The 21430-nt window shown below is 39.0% G+C and overlaps 1 long non-coding RNA gene across 2 annotated transcripts in view; it reads left to right on the top strand.

The window, feature by feature from the left end:
• The first annotated feature begins 2142 nt into the window (after window positions 1-2142).
• LOC123387670 overlaps window positions 2143-21430 on the top strand; it is a 75169-nt gene continuing 55881 nt past the window's right edge. Inside the window, exons 1-3 of one of the 2 annotated variants that reach the window (XR_006602179.1) lie at window positions 2143-2220; window positions 3921-4122; window positions 15060-15223. This is a non-coding gene — a long non-coding RNA (uncharacterized LOC123387670). Of the gene's footprint in view, window positions 2221-3920; window positions 4123-15059; window positions 15224-21430 lie in introns of those variants that run through there. The other variant, XR_006602180.1, reaches the window with a different exon arrangement.

Here is a 21430-nt window from a genome sequence, read left to right as displayed (position 1 = left end):
AGTCATGCCCAAAGTGGGGTACTTTGAGAAAGCACACACTAAGAGAGGATTCTAGGGCTAGATTTTCCTCTGGCCTGCTGGCATTGAGTACCACATCCCTCCCACTGGTGGTAGTGGATCAGGGTGAGACTGATCCTGTAAAAGGTAGCAGCGAAACTGTTAAAGTTTTTGTCACTCTTCAACTATGGGTGTACCAATGAAAAGAAAGGCACTAGTGGGTGCAATGCAGCCAACATTTAAAAAATATGGAGGAAATGATAATCATATGAACAATTAAATTAGATGGCTATTGTCAGGGGAAACTGGTGCTTTAGAAAAAGATAATAAATGGTCAAGATTGGTTAATCAATAATTAAAGGCTAAGTATGAAAAGGAAGGCCTTTTTGGCTGCTGGAAAGCAGAAAAATCCGAAGTCTAGACCTGGGACTCAACCATAAAAGTAGGGGAAACTCCAAAGATATTTTCAACTGCAATCTAGACAGGTCTACTGTGCCAAGACAAGAGTACAGATTGGAAAAGGATGGGACCATGAAATATCTTGGTTGAGAGAACTCTCTATTTAATTGGAAAAACAGATAACTAGAACTGGGTTTACTGAGAGTAATAAGGATGATAGCATCACAAAATACTAGAGGCCTGAGACACCTGGGTTAGAGACACTGGCATGGTTGCATTTAACCATCAGAAGCAAGTCAGACATGATTGCTGAAATGAGTGGCAGATCAAGAGTGGCAGTCAGGGACTTGGCAGAACCTAGCGTGGGTTCCGTTTCTGTGTGGTAAGAGCTACTAGCAGGGAAAGCCAAACTCTGTAACTGTTACCACCTCATTAAAATAAAAATGAGGGGCACTGGCTGGCTCAGTGGTTAAAGCCTCTGCCTTCAGCTCTGGTCATGATCCCAGAGTTCTGGGATCGAGCCCCACATCGGGCTCTCTGCTCAGCAGGAAGCCTGCTTCCCCCTCCCCAACCCTGCCCTGCCTGCCTCTCTGTCTACTTGTGATCTCTGTCTGTCAAATAAATAAATAAAACTAAATAAATAAATAAAAATGAAATAAAAAATGCAACCTTGGGAGGTCAGGGGATAGGTGGAATTTTGTGTCTCAAAGATCTATATAATTCAGAAGTTGTCCCCATGATACTCTCATTTAATTCCCAAGTCTGGCACTTGCAAAGACCAGATGGACTCTGAAGGATGACAGTGGACTAGTATTAGTGCCACCAAGTGTAGTCTCATTGCTTCCAGACTGCCACATGTGGTATCTTTTCTAAAGGAGATTACTATTGACCTGAGGCATGTAGGATGCAGCCTTCGGTCTGGTAGTACATTCAGTTTCAGCTCAATCAGAAAGGAAGATCAGAAACAGTTTGCATTCCCTTGAAACAGAAAGTAGTATTCATGTACAGTTTATAAAGACAAATGTTAATAGCCATCTCTTTGTCATAATATAGTCTGAAGAGACCCATACTGTCTGGACATCCTGCAGAACATACTTTTCTATTACATCAATGACATTATGCTAACTTGACTAGATGTAGCAAGAAACAGTAAGTACATTGGAAACCACATTAAGACATGTGCTTAAGAGAGTATGAGATGAACACTGTGAAGATCCAGGGACTGACTAATCATCTTAGTGAAATTTCAAGAAGGCAGTGGTCTGGAACATGCCAGGACTTTCCATCCCAGAGTAACAAAAACAACAATAATTATTGCATCTCATATTTCCCATCAAAAAGAAAGAAATACAATGGCTTCTCTTTGGGCTTGATGGCCATGTCTTCCCCAGGAAAGGCTGTCAGCTTTGCACGAGGCCCAGACCAGAAAAAAAACTTGGTAGCAGGTCCAGGATGCTAGGCTAGCAGTCCTGCCAAGTTAGGATACACAATTCAGCTTATCCTGTAATTTTAGAGGTATCTTATGTGGAAAAAGATGCTCTGTGGATTTTATGGCAAGCCCTAGAGTTCTGGAGCAAGGGTATGCCATCTATAGTGAATAATTATATGCCACTCAAATATTAGCTCCTAGCCAGCTGCTGGACTCTGGTAGGGATAGAGCACCTGACAATATGTAATAAAGTGATCATGTGGCCAGCACTTCCCATTATGACATAGGAGTTGTCAGACCTACCAAGTCATAAAGTTGGACAAGCCCAGCAGCTCTCCATTGTAAGATAGAAATGATACATCTGGGGTCCAGCCCAAGCAGAGCCAGAAGGCCAAGTAAGTTGTGCAAGCAGGTGTTCCATACTGTCATGTCATCCACATTATCACACTAACACCTCTCTCTTAGGTCACATTCATGGGCAAATGGTTAAGTCTCTCATGAACAGCTGACAAAGGAAGAAAAAAGCTGAGCTGGGCTCACAAATGGATCGGCTTAGTATATTTGTAAACTGTGGTGGTTTAAAAATAGGTCTGGAAATTCTTTGACATTTTCTGAGCCTCCATTTTGATGCTGTCAAGAGATAGAGTCCAATTCTCCTCATCTTGAATACAGGCTGGCCTTAGTCACTCAGTTCTAACCAATGGAATAAGGTGGAAGTGATGCTGATTTCCAAGGCTACATCATGAAAGTTGCTATATTTCCCTCCTGCATTTCCCTTCTTCTTGAGATGCTTGCTCTTGAACCTAGATACTATGCTTTGAGAAAGCAAAATATTCTTATTAAAATACCATGTCTAGGTCTTGCAGCTGCTTTAGCAGCTGAGGTCCCAGCCAACAGCCAGCAGCAACTGTCAGACATGTGAATAAAAAGACTCTCATGATTCTGTTCCCTATATTAAAGCTGTCTCACTTGTTCCCACCAAGTTCTGCTCAAATTTTAGATATGTGAGAGGAAGACATGTTACTTTGAGCTACTACATTTGGGTTAAGTGGCCCAATCATGGATGGCCTTAAAATGTAGTTGTGAGGGGAAATCTTCCTAATGGACTTAATTTGGGGTGGTGCATCTGGTATACTGTCTTTATCGAGGAAGAGAAGTGGCCCGAGGTTTGGGTATATATGGATTTATGTGCAGTAGCAAATGACTTGACCAGTGTGTCAGGGACCCGCTCTGAAAGAGAATGCTTGGAGGACTGGGAACATGATCTTGGATAGAGGCATGTGAGCTGACATAGGGGAGTGAGTGTGAAAAGTACAAATCTTAGAGTAGCATTTACCACAGAGAAAGCACTAAACAATCAAGCTGTCATTGGCTACCACAGTGACGGTGCAGTGGACACACATATGAAATAACCATGGTGACAGGGAAGGAGGTTATGCATGGGCTCAGTAGGCTGGGCTCTTGCACACTGAGGCTGTTCTAACTACTGTCACTGCTGTACGTTTGAGCTTCCAGCATTAAAAACCAACAACGAAGCCCCCAGTTTTGGAACTGTCTCTTGAGGTATGACCTGATGGCAAGTTGAGTATCTTAAACCTCTGCCCCAAAAGGATATCAGTTCATTTTCACTAGAATGTGCACATACTCTTTTTCCCTTATAGTCCATGCCTGTGCCACTGTGTGAAGATTTAGTCTTTGATCCACCTACATGGATCCCACATCCTCACATCAGACCTATGAGCTTTGCTTCAATGGGAAATAGGGTTTCTATTACAGAATCCAGAGAAGAAGAAGGTATTTAGGATTCAGAAGTTTCACCTGGGTATGTTTTTACTACGTTGCCCAATTCTGATGTAAATGAGCACTTACAGCTGCAACAGAAAGACTTTGGGCAGGAGTTTAGGCTTTTCAATAATGAGAGGCTGGGTCACCCCTTGGGTAAGTCCCTAGATCAGGAGAGTCTCTGAGAGTGAAAGGAATCTAGAATAGAGAATAAAGAAGGGAAAAAATGAGAATCTTTTGGTGTCCTAAGACAAATTGCAGCTGTAGAACTATGGGTCATCCCACTAATCTCCCTGTCTTATATTTCTTACAGGAAAAAAAAAGGCCCACCGGAATGCTGGAGTTGCTGCTTACAGAACTTATAAAAAGAAATGGATCTAAGTGGTACAAGGGATGGACCATAACAGATGCTGTGATATGCCATCTGGCTCATGCTTCAAGACCAAAGGACTTATTCCCCCAAGTTCCTGGGAGTTCTGCTGGTCATTGACCTTCAGCAATCAGCACTTTTTTTGGTAAGTTTTTTTGGGCCCTTGGCTGAAGAGTGTTATCTTGCCCAAAGTCAGCACTTCCCAGAAGAGTCCTCATTCAGTGAGTGGTAAATGTAGGCATATCAAGTCTAGTCCTTTTGTCCCAATTGAGACAATTCTGAAGTTGTCTATTCTAGTTATCTATCAAATGGATAGATAGATATATCAAATCACTGCTGCAGGCATTCTGTGGCTCAGGAATTTGGGAGGCGATCAAAGGGAAGTTATGATCTAGGGTCTCTCACACGATTTTCGTCAGATGGTGGCTGGAGCTATAAAACAGAGGGCTAAGATAGCTGGAGTTTGGCTGAGCATCTCTGTCTCTCTCTTTGTGTAATCTCAGGGTCTTGCCATTTGCTTCCTTCATATGGGTTAGTTGGGGCTGTCTCATAATATGGTGGTCTCTGACTAGTCAGATTGCTTATGTGGCAGCTAAATACTTCAAGAATGAGTATTCAAACAAATAATCTAAAAGCTACATTTCCTTTTATGACCTAGCCTTGGAAGACATGTATTCATTATTTTCTGTTGACTGATACGGTCAGAAAAGCTTATCAGTGTTCAAGGAGAGAGGCTGTAGACCCTTCTTTTCCATGGGAGGAGTATCATGGTCACCTTATGAAAACATGTAGCATAGGAGATTGCAGGCATTTTTGGAAAATAGAATCTGCCACACTATTCCAGCTTTGGAGATCTCACCAGGTGGCCCTATGGACTAAATTGTGTCCTAGCCCTCTACCCCCCAAATTCATATCTTGAAGCCCTTATCTCTCGTGTGACTGTATTTGGAGATAGGGATTTTAGGAGTAATTAAGGTTAAATGAAGCCATAGCAGTGGAGTTCTAATCCTATAGTATTCCTGGCCTTATAAGCAGAGGAAGAGAGATATCTTATTCCCTGCACATAACTCAGATCAAAGGCTGTGTGAGGACAGAAAGAAGGCAGCTGTCTACAAACCTAAAAGAGGGCTCTTATTAGAAACCCACCTTGCCTGACCTTTATTTGGCACTTGTAGATCTAGAACTATAAGAAAATAAATTTCTGTTGTCTAAGACACCCTATGTATGGTAATTTGTTATGGTAGCCTAGCAGACTGAGATGGATGGGCTGAGTCATTTGTTGAGATTGCACTATAGATCCACTTCTCCATCTTCCCAATCCTTCTGTCTTTTCCATGGTGGTGTTTATCCTGATAGCAATTCCTGATAAACTTTCGATTATAATTTTCATCATCTAGTCTGTCTTCCAAGAAACCTGACCTGCAACAACCCGATTTAGGTTTCTCCTCTTGTGAACCACATGCTAATGTTCTGTGCTCATTTTATCTACTGTTTCCTACCCTTTTCTTATTAATTTCCAGGAGTTCATAGTGTATCCTAAATATTAATCCTGTTTAAGTTTAGAGATTACAAATATTTTTTCCCAAACTGTCATCTGTCCATTAACTTTGTTTATGATGATTTTTATTTTATAGACATCTAGATGTTTTATGCTTTGAGCATCTACTTTAACAGGTCTTTCCTTATCCCTAAGTTTCAAAAATGTTCTTTACATTTTCTTCTATTACTTTATAATTTTATCTTTCTTCATTAGATCTTTGTACCATTTGGCATCCACTTTGAGTATGGCCTATGTAGAAATTCAAGACGAATTTTCTCTCTAGATTGTACATTTTCCCTGTATTATTTCCTTTTTAAAAATTATATTCAATTAGCCAACATAGAATACATTAATTTTTTATTAGATTTTGATTAATTTTTCTTTTCCCCTGAGAACTTTTATGTTCTATTGATCAATATTCTTTTACCATTCTTTAAAAGAAAGTTTTTTAAGATAAAGCATGCTCCTTTTTCCTTGATCTTCTTTTTTTTAAAAATTGAACTGGCTATTTGTGTACTTTTTTTATTCTACAGACATTTTAGAATAAATTTGTAGAGTTCCTAAAAAATTTTCTGCTGGGCATTTTTTTTTGACAGAGAGAGAGCACAAGTAGGCAAAGAGGCAGGCAGAGAGAGATGGGGAAGCAGGCTCCCCACTGAGTAGAAAGTCAGTGAGGGGCTCAATCCCAGGACCGTTAGACCATAACTGGAGTTTAAGGCAGAGGCTTAACCCACTGAGCCACCCAGGCGACTCTCTGCTGGGCAGTTTTATTATAATTACCTTGCATGTGAAGATTAATTGGAGAGGGTTGACATCTTCAGTGTTAACTCGTTCTATCAATGAACATGGTATAACTCTTCATCTATTCAGGTTACTAAAATGCTGCCAACTGTGGTAGAACTGAGACTTCTTATCTAGTGATAATGCTATTATTCCCTGCTATTCATTTATAAAGGCATACTTAGGAGACCTAAGCAGATTTAGAAATCCACAGTGTTCATCTGATACTTTTTCTAGAAATAATAAATAGATAAGTGGTCTCCCATAGTTATTTAAAACCTATTTTATAATTAATAAAAGATAAGCAGTTGATAAACAGAAAAAGACTGTGAGCAATGCCTTTTGAAAACACAAATCCAAATGTTTTTTTTTTTTACATATAATTTTTAAATTTTTTTTATAAACATGTAATGTATTACTAGTCCCAGGGGTACAGGCCTGTGAATCACCAGGTTTACACACTTCACAGCACTCACCAAAGCACATACCCTCCCCAATGTCCATAATCCCACCACCCTCTCCCTACCCCCTCCCTCCAGCAACCCTCAGTTTGTTTTGTGAGATTAATAGTCTCTTATGGTTTGTCTCCCTTCCGATCCCATCTTGTTTCATTCATTCTTTTCCTACCCTCCCAACCCCCCATGTTGCATCTCCACTTCCTCATACCAGGGAGATCACATGATAGTTGTCTTTCTTTGACTGACTTATTTCACGAAGCATAATAACCTCTAGTTCCATCCACACCGTCACCAAATGACAAGATTTCATTTCTTTTGATGGCTGCTTGGTATCCCATTGTATATATTTATATAACACATATTCTTTATTCATTCATCTGTTGATGGACATCTAGGTTCTTTTCCTAGTTTGGCTATTGTGGACATTGCTGCTATAATCATTTGGGTGCACGTGCCCCTTTGGATCACTACGTTTGTATCTTTAGGGTAAATACCCAGTAGTGCAATTGCTGGGTCATAGGGTAGCTCTCTTTTAAACTTTTTGAGGAACCTCCATGCTGTTTTCCAGAGTGGTTGCACCAGCTTGCATTCCCACCAACAGTGTAGGAGGGTTCCCCTTTCTCTACATTTTTGCCAGCATCTGTCATTTCCTGACTTGTTAATTTTAGCCATTCTAACTGGTGAGAGGTGGTATCTCATTGTGGTTTTGATTTGTATTTCCCTGATGCCGAGTGATGTGGAGCACTTTTTCATGTGTCTGTTTGCCATCTGGATGTTTTCTTTGCAGAAATGTCTGTTGATGTCTTCTGCCCATTTCTTGATTGGATTATTTCTTCTTTGGGTGTTGAGTTCAATCAGCTCTTTATAGATTTTGGATATTAGCCCTTTATCTGATATGTCGTTTGCAAATATCTTCTCCCATTCTGTCAGTTGTCTTTTGGTTTTGTTGATTGTTTCCTTTGCTGTGCAGAAGCTTTTGGTCTTGATGAAGTCTCAGTAGTTCATTTTTGCCCTTCTTTCCCTTGCCTTTGGCAATGTTCCTAGGAAGAAGTTGCTGAGGCTGAGGTCGAAGAGGTTGCTGCCTGTGTTCTCCTCAAGGGTTTTGATGGATTCCTTTCTCACATTGAGGTCCTTCATTTTGAGTCTATTTTCGTGTGTGGTGTAAGGAAATGGTCCAGTTTCATTTTTCTGCATGTGGCTGTCCAATTTTCCCAACACCATTTGTTGAAGAGACTCTCTTTTCCATTGGACATTCTTTCCTGATTTGTTGAAGATTATTTAATCTTCTTCTATCTTGAGCATAGAGTTGAGGGTCTATTTCTGGGCTCTGTATTCTGTTCCATTCATCTATGTTTCTGTTTTTGTGCCCATACCATACTGTCTTGATGATGACAGCTTTGTAATAGTGCTTGAAGTCTGTAATTGTGATGCCACCAACTTTGGATTTCTTTTTCAATATTCCTCTGGCTATTCAATGTCTTTTCTGGTTTCATATAAATTTTAGTATTCTTTGTTCCATTTCTTTGAAAAAAATAGGTGGGATTTTGATAGGGATTGCATTAAATGTGTAGATTGCTTTAGGTAGAATAGACATTTTCACAATATTTGTTCTTCCAATCCATGAGCATGGAACATTTTTCCATTTCTTTGTGTCTTCCTCAATTTCTTTCATGAGTACTTTATAGTTTCCTGAGTATAGATTCTTTGCCTCTTTGGTTAGGTTTATTCCTAGGTGTCTTGTGGTTTTGGGTGCAATTGTAAAAGGGATTAACTCTTTAATTTCTCTTTCTTCTGTCTTCTTGTTGGTGTACAGAAATGCAACTGATTTCTGTGCATTGATTTTATATCCTGACACTTTACTGAATTCCTGTATAAGTTCTAGCAGATTTGGAGGGAAGTCTTTTGGGTTTTCCACATATAGTGTCATATCTGCAAAGAGTGATAGTTTGACTTCTTCGTTGCCGATTTGGATGCCTTTAATTTCTTTTTGTTTTCTGATTGCTGAGGCTAGGACTTCTAGTACTATGTTGAATAGCAGTGGTCATAATGGATATCCCTGCTGTGTTCCTGATCTTAGCAGAAAAGCTCTCAGTATTTCTCCATTGAGAAAGATATTTGTGGTGGGTTTTTCATAGATAGCTTTAATGATATTGAGGTATGTGCCCTCTATCCCTACACTTTGAAGAGTTTTTTTTTTTTTTAAAGATTTTATTTAAGATCACAAGTAGGCAGAGAGGCAGGCAGAGAGAGAGAGAGAGAGAGGAGGAAACAGGCTCCCTGCTGAGCCTAGAGCCCGATGCAGGACCTGATCCCAGGACCCTGGGATCATGACCTGAGCCAAAGGCAGAGGCTTTAACCCACTGAGCCACCCATGTGCCCATGAAAAGTTTTGATTGGGAAGGGATTCCGTACTTTGTGAAATGCTTTTTCAGCATCTATTGAGAGTATCATATGGTTATAGTTCTTTCTTTTATTAATGCATTGTATCACATTGATTGATTTGCAGATGTTGAACCAACCCTGTGCCCTGGAAAAGATCCCCCTTGGTCATGGTGAATAATCATTTTAATGTCCTTTTGGATCCTATTGACTAGTATTTTGGTGAGAATTTTCACATCTGTGTTCATCAAGGATATTGGTCTGTAATTCTCTTTTTCGATGGTATCCTTGTCTGGTTTTGGGATCAAGTTGATGCTTGCCTCATAAAATGAGTTTGCAAGTTTCCCTTCCATTTCTATTTTTTGGAAGAGTTTCAGGAGAATAGGTATTAGTTCTTCTTTAAATGTTTGATAGAATTTCCCTGGTAAGCCGATGGCCCTGGGCTCTTGTTTGTTTGGAGATTTTTGATGACTGTTTCAATCTCCTTTCTGGCTAGGGTTCTGTTCAGGTTTTCTATTTCTTCCTGGTTCAGTTGTGGTAGTTTATACCTCTCTAGAAATGCCTCCATTTCTTCCAGATTGTCACATTTGCTGACATGTAGTTGCTCATGATATGTTTTTATAATTGTTTGTATTTCTTTGGTGTTGGTTGTGATCTTTCCTCTTTCATTCATGATTGTATTAATTTGGGTCCTTTCTCTTTTCTTTTTGATAAGTCTAGCCAGGGGTTTATCAATCTTATTAATTCTTTCAAAGAACCAGCTCCTAGTTTCATTGATTTGTTCTATAGTTTTGTTGTTGTTTTGATTTGTATTTCATTGATTTCTGCTCTGATCTTTATGATTTCTCTTCTCCTGCTGGGTTTAGGCTTTCTTTCTTGTTCTTTCTCCAGATCCTTTAGGTGTAGGGTTAGGTTGTGTATTTGAGACCTTTCTTGTTTCTTGAGAAAGGCTTGTATCACTATATATTTTCCTCTCAGGATTGCTTTTGGTGTGTCCCACAGATTTCGAGCCATTGTGCTTTCATTATCATTTGTTTCCATGAATTTTTTCAATTCTTCATTAATTTCCTGGTTGACCCATTTGTTCTTTAGATGGATGCTCTTTAGACTCCATGTATTTGTGATCTTTCCAAATTTCCTCTTGTGATTTTTAGCTTCAGAGCATTGTGGTCTGAAAATATGCAGGGAACGATCCCAGTCTTTTGGTACTGGTTGAGAGTTGATTTGTGACCCAGGATGTGATCTATTCTGGAGAATGTTCCACGTGCACTAGAGAAGAAGGTGTATTCTGTTGCTTTGGGATGGAATGTTCTGAATATATCTGTGATGTCCCTCTGGTCCAATGTGTCATTTAAGGTCTGTATTTCCTTGTTGATCTTTTTCTTGGATGATCTGTCCATTTCAGTGAGGCGAGTGTTATGTTCCCCTACTATTATTGTATTATTATCGATGTGTTTCTTTGATTTTGTTATTAATTGGTTTATATAATTGGCTGCTCCTATGTTAGGGGCATAGATATTTAAAATTGTTAGATCTTCTGGTTGGACAGACCCTTTGAGTATGATATAGTGTCCTTCCTCATCTGTTAGTATAGTCTTTGGCTTGAGATATAATTGGTCTGATATAAGGATTGCCACCCCAGCTTTCTTTGTTGTCCATTAGCATGGTAAATTGTTTTCTACCCCCTCACTTTAAATGTGGAGGTGTCTTTGGGTCTAAAATGAGTTTCTTGTAGACAGCATATTGATGGGTTTTGTGTTTTTATCTATTCTGATACCCTGTGTCTTTTAATTGGGGCATTTAGCCAATTTACATTGAGGGTAACTATTGAAAGAGCTGAAGTTAGTGCCATTGTATTGCCTGTAAGGTGACTGTTACTGTATCTTGTCTATGTTCCTTTCTGGTCTGTTACGTTTAGGCTCTCTCTTTGCTTAGAGGACCCCTTTCAATATTTCCTGTAGAACTGGTTTGGTGTTTACAAATTCTTTTAGTTTTTGTTTGTCCTGGAAGCTTTTTATCTCTCTATTTTCAACAACAGCCTATCTGGATATAGTATTCTTGGCTGCATGTTTTTCTCGTTTAGTGCTCTGAATATATCATGCCAGTTCTTTTTGGCCTGCCAGGTCTCTGTGGATAAGTCTGCTGCCAATCTAATATTTTTACCATTGTATGTTACAGACTTCTTAGTCCCAGAATGCTTTCAGTATTTTTCTCTTTGTCGCTAGGTCTTGTAAATTTTACTATTAGATGACGGGGTGTGGACCTATTCTTATTGATTTTGAGTGGAGTTCTTTGTGCCTCCTGGATTTTGATGCTTGTTCCCTTTGCCATATTAGGGAAATTCTCTACAATAATTCTCTCCAATATACCTTGCTCCCTTCTCTTTCTTCTTCTTCTTCTGGAATCCCAATTATTCTAATGTTGTTTCATCTTATGGTATCACTTATCTCTCGGATTCTCCCCTCGTGGTCCAGTAGTTGTTTGTCTCTCTTTTGCTCAACTTCTTTATTCTCTGTCATTTGGTCTTCTATATCATTAATTCTCTCTTCTGCCTCATTTATCCTAGCAGTAAGAGCCTCCATTTTTGATTGCACCTCATTAATAGCTCTTTTTTAATTTCAACTTGATTAGATTTTTGTTCTTTTATTTCTCCAGAAAAGGCTTTTATTTCTCTAGACAGGGTTTCTCTAATATCTTCCATGCCTTTTTTGTGCCCAGCTAGCATCTTGATAATCATCATTCTTAACTCTAGATCTCACATATTACCAATTAGATATTGATTAGGTCCCTAGCCTTTGGTACTGCCTCTCGTTCTTTTTTTCTTTGTTTTGTGGTGAGTTTTTCTGCCTTGTCATTTTATCCAGATAAGAATATATGAAGGAGTGAATAAAATACTAAAAGGGTGGCAAAGACCCCAGGAAAATGTGCTTTAACCAAATCAGAAGAGACCCAAATCGTGGGGGGGGGGGGAAGAAAGGGGGTAAAAAGAAGTTCAGGAAAAAAAAATTTAAAAAAGAAAATAAATAGAAAAATATACATATATTAGACTGGTGAATAGAACAGGGTCACCCACTTAATTTTGGCGGTATTTTGGTCTCTTAGAAGAAACTACCTCCCCAAATTTTAAAGAATGAAAAACATATATAACTAAACACAATGAAGGGATGGAATATGACTATAAAAATGAAAAAAAATTTTTTTAAAAATTTCTAAAAAAGGAGTTGATAAGGTAAGTTGGTTGGGAAAATAAAGAAAAAGAAAGCGGAGAGAATTTGCTTAGACTGGAGACTAGAATAAAGCCCTGTGCTATATTTGAGGCCCTGTGGTAGATTTGAGGTGTATTTTGATCTATTATAAGAAGTTGTACCCCAATATTTTTTAGAAGAAAAAATGCTATGTGTAAAGAAAAAATAAAGTTAGATACAATGAAGGGTAAAATATAACTATAATAATGAAGGTTCAAAAAAGATTTTTTTTAATGAAAGTTATTGTTAAAATAAACTAGTTAAAAAGCTATAAAAGAGGAAAGGGTAAAAGTTTAAAAAAATTTAGCAGAAGAAAAAAATAAAATTAAAAAAATTAATTAACTTTGCAAGACTAAGGAATCATGGGGAGAAAGCTGTGAATTCCATGTGTTGCTTTCTCCTCCTCTGGAATTCCGCTCTTCTTGGTAAGTGGACTTGGTCTTGGCTAGATCTCTTGTTGATCTTCTGGAGGGAGGGGCCTGTTGTAGTGATTCTCAAGTGTCTTTGCCCGAGGCGGAATTGCACCGCCCTTACCATGGGCCAGGCTAAGTAATCTGCTCAGGTTCGCTTTCGGGAGCTTTTGTTCCCTGAACACTTTCCATAGAGTTCTGGAGGACGGGAATGAAATGGAAGCCTCACAATATCTGGCCCAGAGGAGCTGAGAACTCGGGGCCCCACTCTTCAGTGCGCCTTCAGAGAAAAGCACTCAATCATCACTCAAGCACTCCCATCTCCCTGGCCTCCAGCTGTGCTCCGAGATCACCCAGCCTGTGACCAAGCTTCTCTGTCTCTGGCACACAGCCCTGCCTGGAGTCTCTGAGCCCCACAGATCCCGGTGCTCTTCCAGTGGGATATCCCTGGATCTTGTGGGGTCCCTGCTCACAGAGCAGTGGCCTGTGCCATGGATCATGATTTAAGGTAGCCCCAAGTTGAGAGCTCACTCCTTGGCTCTGTCTCTGTAGCCGGCTTCCCTGTTCTAATACCTGTGAGCTCTGTGACACTCTGACAGCCCCGATCCTTCTGTGACCTGGCAGGGCCTGAGGCCACACTGTTCCCATGTGAGCTTCACCCCGGCTTAACCTCTGGAGTGATGTCCCTCAGTGGAGCAGACTTTTAAAAGTTCTGATTTTGTGCTCTGTTGCTATTTCAGCTCTTACCGGGAGCCGGCCCCTCCTCCCATGGTCTATCTTCCTGTCACTTTGGATTCACTTCTCCACTGGTCCTACCTTTCAGAAAGTGGTCGGTTTTCTGTTTCTAGAATTTCTGCTCTTCTCTCTCAATCTCCTGTTGGATTTGTAGGTGTTCGAAATGGTTTGATAAGCTATCTAGCTGATCTTCCACTAACTGAAGTCATCTCAGCCTGCTGCTCCTCTGCCATCTTGACTCTTCTACCACAAATCCAAATGTTCTTAAGTGTAAGAAAAGGTTCTCAACCTCACCCATAATTAGGGAAATGCAAATTAGAAAAATAATGATGTACCACTATTTCACCTACCAAACTGATAAGTTACTTTGAAAGTTTGATAATAATCTATATTAACATGGTGTGAGGAAGAAAATATCAATATACATTGTTTGTAAGATTCCAGATTGATGCAGACTCTTTGGAGGGAAATTTCTCAATGTATTTCAAAGGTAAAAATACACATAACATGTGAACCTGTGGTTCTATGGGTGGAAATTTATTTTTCAAGTGTACTTCTGTGCAAAACTGTATAAAGAAGGCTACTCATTATGACCTTATTGATTGCAACAAAAGGCCAGAACGACCTACATGGCCATCAGTAGGTATGGCTAAAAAATTATTTATACTTGTACACCCATATAACAAAAAATTATTTGGCCTTTGAAAATAATTAGGTACATCTCTTTTTGTGAGATGGAGTAATCGTGAAGACTGTTAAGTGGAAAGCCACAACACAAAATATATGTAAACTATACCTCTACCGTACAAAGCAAAAAGGATGCATTAATATACATGTTTGCATTCCCATAGAGTATCTCTGGAGTGATAATTAAGAAACAGATAATAGTGGTTGCCTCTGGGAAGGACAGCCAGGAACTGAGGATGGAGGTGGGAGGAAGACTTTCTTTACATTCAAGATCCCTTTGAACTGTTTGATTAAGTATTTAATGATATCTACATATTAGTTTAAAAAGAAATTAATTAAAATGATTCTGTGACTTAGTTTATCTTTTCATGTAAGTTGTAGAATCTTATATTAAGTAGGTTTTGCTATATTCAGCTTTGACCTAAAGATTTTGTCTTGTTGGTTTATCACCCTGGTATTCCTTTCTGCACATTCAAAGAGATTATTAGCCGAAATGTTTTTCTAGTAAAAATGGGAGGAAAAAACCCCGTGATTTGAACGTCTGTAGCAATGGCAACTCCTTCTATTTGAAGTGCATGGAGACTGGAATAATGTTTCATTCCATTTGAACAATATTGAAGGGAATCTCAAGGATTCTTTTTTTTTTTTTTTTAAATCTGAAGAATTCTTAATGGACATGTATTCTGAGTTGAATAGTGTCTCCCCTCACCCCCATTCACAGGGTGAAATCTACTCTTTACAATCTCAGAATGTGATTATATTTTGAGATAGGGGTTTTTAAAAAGTAATTAAATTAAAATGTGGTCATTAAGGTGAGCCCAAATCCAATGTTACTGGTGTCCTTATAGGAAGATGAGATTTGACACAGAAAGGTATGGAGGCAAGACCATGAGAAGATATAGCAAGAAGGTACAAACCAAGGAGAGAGGCCTCAGGAGAAACCAATGCTGCAACCACCCTGACCTCAGACTTCTAGTCTCCAGAATAGTAAGAAAATAAACTTCTGTTGTTTAAGCCACTTAAATGTGATACATTGTCATGACAGCCCTAGAAAACTAATATGACATGATAAAGCAAAACAATCTTCTGCATTGGAAAGCGAGTATGACATCAAATATTTACTAGATGAATTTTCTAGGACACTAGTTGTAAAAATTTCAAATGGACTGACCCAGACAGGCCTCAGAGGATCAGGGCCTCACCTCCAATAATTAGCACTTTGAATTTGAGTGGAATGATAGCAGAGAGGAGGTCAGCATTGGTGAAACCTTATAGAAATAGATGTTGTGAATGTGGGCGTAATCTTTAAATCCAAAATTACTCGGGGAATCTTGGTGATCTTGTAAGTGATGCTTTAAGACAGATAACAGAAGAGTCTAATTTATACATTAGGCAGATGGCTTAGTACAGGTGGAGATCTTTCTCTCCTAGAAAACATTATAGAAAACATTTCAAAAATATTCATAGCCATTCCTAAAAATAAGAATGAGAACTGTCTGGAAGCCAGAGAAAAAGAGGCACCCTAAAAAGATGGCAGTGGATGGGTTACCCTCACTGCCAGGGCAAATCAGATGCTGCTGATAAAAGGCTAGGTTAATGTCACTCCTCAAAGTTCACTCCTGCAAGAAGGTCACTCTATCAGGAATTATCACAATTCAGGACACATTCTGGAGACTTCTTCTACAGAATGCCTGTGGGAGATCCTTGCCCAATTTCAGTGGCAACAGCCTTGTACAGTTGCATGCATGTTTAGATAGACATTGAGCAAATCCAGCCTTAAGTGCATATCTTCTCTGCTTTATGCTCCAGGTCCTTCTCCCAAACTAAGGGAAACATCTTGGCCCATGGGGAAACACGTCCAAAAGTATGAGGATGTCAGCAGTCCCAGGGGCAGCCTTCAACGAATGGGGGAAGGAAGTCCTTTAGCAAACTAAGATTCTTTATACTTCTCAAAAATCCTGGGTGAACAGAACAAATAATCCCTTACATTGGTCTTTCCTGTTTGTCTATCTCACTTTGCTCCTTCGCTGGGTTTCTTAGGATTTCTTTAAAATAAATTTCTTACACCGCTTTCTGTAGCTCTGTTTTGAGGAAACCTGAACTAAGACTGGGTAACCAAAAATTACATACTATCCGTTGATGGCCACAATGAAAGATTATTATTATCACATATAGAACATTTTCACACCAGAAAGACGAGAAATAATATAAATGATCCAAAAATGACTTTAAGAACACATAATATAATCAGAGGGATAAAGGAATCTTTTTGCAAACATGCTATATGAATAGGAGATTATTAAACAACAACAAGTACTTAAGAAACAAGATCTGGCAGTTATAATTTCTTAGCAATGAAAATGGTGATTGTTGAAATAAAAAATTCACTAAGTGGGTTAAATAGCATATGGGATACCCTTGATGAATGAATCAATGAATTTAAGTGAGGGGAGGTATTCTTTCTCTGGATGTAGCCCAATGACATGAAGCTTGAAATTTCAGAGATAGGAAGGGGAGATTTGGAGGTTTCACTATTTGCCGAGTAGGACTTACGAGGCAACTAGAACTGGGATGGTGGGGCAGGAGGGGAAGTCCATACAGGAAGAAATTATTCTAAGGAATTCCATAACTGAAGAAAGACTTAAATTGTGAGCCCATCAGATGTCATGCAGAATGAGTTATAAACAAGAACATTCATGCATATATGAATAAGTTTCTGGGACATAAATTTAAACAACTTCGTTTGATTCTGATTCACTCTAGAGTTATTTATGTCTTTATGGTTGGGTACTTTCAAATGACACAAACTATTTTTATTCTAGAGAAAAGACTATTGACAGCAAGAGAAGCAAATTGAAATGAATGTTTAAGTAATGATCAGCTAAACTGAAGTTTTAAGTGCAATCTGATTAATTTTGGTCAGAAAAAGTTCCCACCTATCCTCTTTATTAAGGGATTGGACAATAAAAATATCTGTGTATTAATAAATCTGATCCTCTGGATGAAGGAAAAACGACTTTCAGACGGCTGTTCACCCTCCTGGATTTAATTGGACCCTGTTGAGGTTAATGTAGTCAGCTCTATGGAGCAGACTGCCACGGCTGGTCGTATAGTTTGCTTCCTACAACAATCTCATTTCCCCCCCTTTAGTCAATGAAATGGAGAGTGGTGGTCTATACAACCAATTCAATGACTTGTCTTTGGGTGCCAATTATTTACACGGGGTCTGTGCCTACATGATACCAAAACCATTGTTCACTGCAGTTGCAAAAAGAAAGCAAGCACACAGGCTAGGTTACGTAGACAAAACATTTGTGCGTGTTGAATTTTTCACCCTTCGATTGGTTGATTTGATATTGTGCAGGCACAGCCTGCACTTGGCATTGAGGTGCTATTGTTTCCATTGTGCCTGCTTTGTAGGCTGCCTTTCCTTTATGTAGAGGGATCTGTTTACTTTACTGGTCTTTTGACACCCTAGCAGTGTTGTCTCTTTCTCATAGCTAAGTACTGAAGAAGGGCAAATCCATATGTTGCCCACAGTCTAAACCTTCTTTGCCATGTTAAGCAGTCTCTGCCCTGAATCTGGAGGAAAGCCTTCCATGAGCTCTGGTAGAATTGAGCGACCAGAGGTAGTGCACAGGCTTTCCCATGTCTTAAGGGAAGCAGCAGTTTGTCCATGATGTTTGATGGCTTTCTTTATCTTAACACAAAGATCTCTGGGGGCACACTATGGTCTCTCAATGTGTCCCTATTTAACTACACTCCTTACTTTTAGCTGCTTGGGCTCAGCTAACCAAATGGTGGCAGAGATGTGTATAGGAGATCTTAAATCATTCTGATTTTCCCAAGTCCCTCTGCAGTTTTCAGATGGAACATATGGCAATGTTATGTCTATTTGAAAAAGCCTTTGCATCATATGTTTATACAACTGCTCACTATCCCAAGACAAAAATTCTTTTCCTGTTATTGCCCATTTGCTGACTAAAGAAATTATCCTCTTTATGTATTCTGGTACTTTACCTTGATATCTTACATGTTTAATTATGTAGCCCTCAGTCCATAATCTATATCTTCATCATCTAAGGCCATTTTGCTTCTGTGAATCCAAAGCTTAATGATATGTTGGGAGATAAAGAAGAGATATTTGAAAAATTCTACTGTTACTCTTTTGAAGATTTTTTTTAAAAATCATTTCATCACAAGTAACAGAGTCAATAGGGAAAGATCAGTAAATTCTCAGATGTTTCTTATACATTTCTCAATGAAGTGCTACTAAAAATGATAATACCTTAAACCTTTCATACCAAATAATCCAACTTAGACCTCACAGATTATATATAAAAGATAATGAAAATGGTTCCACTTACCCTATAACTGCAGTCACCTCAAATACTGCAGAGTGGAGTGTTGTGGTCATCTGACCCATGTTGGCACCAAACTCCATAGAAGAGTCAAGAAGAGCCTTGGGAAATCCAACTGAACCTGATTTTTAGACAGTAAAACTGACTGTAGAAGAACAGTAGTGAGAATCAACAATCATGGAAAGTTCATAACCTAATATAGGCCATAGAATAGCCTATGAGTCCTGTTGGAGGATTTTCTTATAAAGGAGATTTACAACTTGCACGCCTCCCCCCTTCCCCCAATTTAAAGTCCTTCAACCATTTCCAGGAATACATTTTTCTCTTGGAGATCCTCTGTACTGTGTGCCTTTTATCATGTCACAGCTGAGTGAATGATTTTAACCTGAATTATTTCCTGTTTCTATGATATGAACTTGCCTCTATTGCACTAATGGAATCAATGTCAATTTTAGCCCATAATTTTCATGAGAGCTTATCAAGAGTGTTGAGATGAGGCAATGCAACATTTAAATATTTTAAGGTTTAAATTTGACAATTACATTCATTACTTTGTGAATGTTTTGCTGAGGTCTCAAATCAAAGTGTCTTTGAAATGTGAAGCTTAAACTGGTTGACCTGGGAACTTCTTGGAAGAAGTTCTAGTGCATTAGCTAATGCAATACAAAGTCTAACCTGAATTAGGCATCACGTTTTGCATGCAAACCAAAGGTATCGAATTTGTGGCTTTTGCAAGCATTGTAGAAAAGGTTTTTTAAAAATACATTTCTTGATAGTGCAAAACTAGCAAAAGCCACAAATGGAATAGGTTTGCTTCTCATGGAAAACCTTTTGCATCCTGGAGCTCTGGTAAGCCTCTACAGTACTTTGCGGTTTGCAATTCCAATCTCGGAACAGGTCTGTTATCATCTTAGTTCCTTGAGAAGCTGAACAAGTCCCACACAGACCACCAGAGTGGTCTATGGGATCTTGCCCATCTCATTGGTGGGCTAATGCTTCTCCATCAGTTTCCAGCTTCATAACAGTAGGACCAAGAATCATACTCAGGAAAGCAATTTGTCTACCCCAGATGAGTAGACAGTGGGAAAGTCAGACGTCAGTGTGTCTAAAGATGGATTCAATGGTAAAATGAAATGGATCAGTCAAGCTAAAAGAGAGAAAGTAGCAGCTCTTAGAGACCATGGTCACAACATTTGAAAATTCATGCCAATTCAGCTATACTTGGACAAAAGTACATAAGGTCTGTAACAATTTGGGACAACATATCTTTTAGACTATATATTTTCCATCATCTTGTCTATCTATACACCAAGAAAATAAATGAGAAGGCTCTAGATTATCTATCTTATCTAAAGAGAAGAGGTAGAGATAGGGGGAAAAATTGTGAAGTTTCCTTCTACTTTATGCTTTCAAGAAGCCATGGTCTAAAATCTTGATTCACTGCATTGCTGACCTTTGATCTAACCATTGGCATTCACTTTTGATCCCCAAGTCTAAGGATCCTATCTCTCTACTTTTTGTTGCTAGTGACATTTCCAGTCTCATTAAAAGAGTGGACTCAAGAAATGGGGAACAAAGAGAGAAAGGATATGCAAATGAGTTAGGTCTAGTCTATTCTTTAACTTATACATTGATGAGAGATAAAAATGGGGAGAGGTCTGAAACAGTTAAAAATGGTCTTTAAATTATCTGTGGATTTGTTGCTTTGTTTTATCTCTATATAGTTAACTGAAAATTGGTCATGTGTAGAGCATACATACATTCATTACATTCCAGTCTCTAGGTATTGTTTAAGACATTAATTGAAGGATGACTTACTCAAAAATTATAACATTATACCTGTGATAAGCAGTAGCAAGGAGATGCACATGTTTACTGAACAAATGATAAAGAACCATTAGAGGGGCGCCTGAATGGCTCAGTGGGTTAAGCTTCTGCCTTCGGGTCAGGTCATGATTCTCAGGGTCCTGGGATCGAGCCCCACATCAGGCTCTCTGCTCAGCAGGGAGCCTGCTTCCCCCACCTTCTCTCTGCCTACCTCTCTGCCTACTTATGATCTCTCTCCTTCAATGTCAAATAAATAAATAAATAAAATCTTTAAGAACCATTGGAAAAGTCAATCAAAGAGTGATTACGGGACAGGGACCTGGTAGATGGAAAGAAGCTAACTGGACCAAGCTGAGGGCAGAAGAATGTTCCAGGCAGAAGGAATACCATGTGCTATATGGCTTTGTAGTATGTGGGAGCTTGGTACACTTGAGAAAAATGAAGATACAGTCAGCACTTCCAGGAATGATTTATGCTCCTGGAAAATCATTGTGTTGGTGCAGAATGTACATCTCCTGCTCCCTCTGCCAGATATCTTGGCCAACATAATATTCATAGAAAAAAAATAGGAATAGAAAGAAGGTCAAAAAGGCTATTTGGTTCACATGACTAATTGTACCACCATGTTAGAACAAAGACCTAATCTAGAAAATTCAGAATGCTTTGTGTAGGCTCCTTTTCCCATTGGGTCTCATTAACAATGACCACAACCAACCAACCAACCAACCAGCCAGCCAATAAACAAACAACAATAAGAAATGCCAAACCTCAGTATTTCAGTATACAGAGTCCAATTCAATATAAAAGAGTATATTTTACTTGGAAATGGGACTGCTATTTATTTCCCAGCCAATTCCCAGAATGGATTTTGAACTCTTATCACTTCAAAAATCAGTAAATTGATGGCAGTTGCAAGGTCTGGAAGAAGAAATCACATAATTACTTTCTTGGAGATGAAAACTAGGTCCAGGGGTGCCTGGGTGGCTCAGTGGGTTAAGTGTCATGATGTCAGGGTCCTGGGATTGAGCCCT

Source organism: Mustela putorius, unplaced genomic scaffold (assembly GCF_011764305.1).
Source record: "Mustela putorius furo isolate JIRA1106 unplaced genomic scaffold, ASM1176430v1.1 tig00003858_pilon_pilon_pilon, whole genome shotgun sequence".
In the NCBI taxonomy this organism is placed as follows: Eukaryota; Metazoa; Chordata; class Mammalia; order Carnivora; family Mustelidae; genus Mustela; species Mustela putorius.
The sequence above is the reverse complement of the archived record's forward strand: the minus strand, read 5'-3'. Positions and strand labels throughout refer to the sequence as shown.